This window comes from Cebus imitator, unplaced genomic scaffold (genome assembly GCF_001604975.1).
Source record: "Cebus imitator isolate Cc_AM_T3 unplaced genomic scaffold, Cebus_imitator-1.0 Scaffold24, whole genome shotgun sequence".
In the NCBI taxonomy this organism is placed as follows: domain Eukaryota; kingdom Metazoa; phylum Chordata; class Mammalia; order Primates; family Cebidae; genus Cebus; species Cebus imitator.
The window spans coordinates 4206909-4208806 of record NW_016107339.1 but is presented as its reverse complement, the minus strand read 5'-3'; positions in this window follow the sequence as shown (position 1 = coordinate 4208806).

Genomic DNA, 1898 nt, shown 5'->3' with positions numbered 1-1898 from the left:
AACAGCCAGGTGCAGTGGCTCACACCTGTAATCCCAGCACTTTGGGAAGCTGAGGCGGGCAGATCACAAGGTCAGGAGATCCAGACCATCCTGGCTAAGATGGTGAAACCGTCTCTAAAAAATAAAATAAAATAAAATGAAATAAAATTTGAAAAGAAAACAAACAAAACTTGATGGAGTATACAAGTTCCTATATAAAAATTTATGAAGTTGTACATTTAAAAATTGAGTAACTGATTTTATGCAAATTATACCTAAATTAAAAAATGAATACCATCTAAGTTTTCATGTCTATATAAAAATACATAAAGCTCAGTCTGGAATAACACACACCCTACTTTTGGCAGCTGTTCCCTCTGCTTTTCTTCTGCATACTTCTGTATTACTTGAACCTTTTAAAAAGGAGAATCCATTAATTGGATATCTAATAAATTAAAAATACAATATTTTAACTCAATAAAATAATTGATCAATTAATGGACAAAATTAACACACAACCAATACACTTTGGAAAAAAGCAAGCTGCTGAGCATCTGTGTAGAGATATACTTGTCTTCACTCTTGGGAAGCATCTCAGAACTATGCTTTCTCTGTTTTTGCCTTTCTAAAGAGAAGTTTACAGTAAGTCATCAGTTAACTTCTGTAAAGGGTTTTTCTCCTATCCTTATCACTGTCTGCCTGATAGCTGCATGTGGAGGTGTGATATGAACACCACAGGCACCCTATGAGATGCCTGACCCCACCCTGGGGAGCTGGGGTTTACAAGCACTTGCCTGGAGATGCCTCATTCTTTCCTACATCTGCGGTGGCATGGGGATAATGCAGCTGCCATATATATACATACACACACACACACACACACACACACACACACACACACACACACATTTGAGATGGGGTCTCACTCTGTCTCCCAGGCTGGAGTGCAGTGGCATAATCTCAACTCACTACAGCCTCTGCCTTCCAGGCTCAAGTCATCCTCCCACCTCAGCCTCCCGAGTAGCTTGGACCACAGGCATGTGCCACCATACGTGGCTAAGTTTTGTATTTTGGTAAAGCCATGTTGCCCAGGCTGGTCTCGAACTCCTGACCCAAGTAATCTGCCTGCCTCAGCCTTCCAAAGTGCTCGTATTACAGGCTTGAGCCACTGCTCCTGGCCAACTGCTAGATATTAATATGCAGTGCCTGTATATTCAGTGTGATTTAAAAAGCAAAAAATAAGAAAAAAAATTCAGGTCATAATAATTTAATACCAAACTGGCAAAGATTTATCTAATGACTTTCCGTAACAGTGGCATGGGGTGAGGGAGCAGTGCTGACAGATGGGGCTGGAGAAGTTAGCAGAAGCCAAAAGAGACAGAGCTTTTTCAAACACATTAAGGAAATCATCCCAAGGACAACGGCAAGCCAGTACTGGGCCTCTGTCAGGGCGTCACCTCCTCTGGCTGCTCTAAGGGGAATACACTGAGAGGCAACAAGACTGGAAATGAGTTGAGCAGTTAGGAGTTTGTGCAGTAATCTGGGCGAGATATTTTAGCCTCTTGGAAGCATGAGATAGCACTGGGGATGGAGACAAGTGGATGAGTAGAGGGATATTGAAGAGAGAGATCTGGCCGGGCATGGTAGCTCAAGCCTGTAATCCCGGCACTCTGGGAGGTGGAAGCAGGAGGATCACCTGAGGTCAGGAGTTCAAGACCAGCCTGGCCAACATGGCAAAACCCTGTCTTTACTAAAAATACAAAAATCAGCTGGTTGTTGGTGGCACACGCCTGTATTCCCAGCTACTGGGGAGGCTGAGGCAGGAGAATCGCTTGAACCTGGGAGGCAAAAGTTGCAGTGAGCTGAGATGGTGCCACTGCACTCCAGCCTGGGCAAGAAAGCAAGACTCCGTCTCAAAA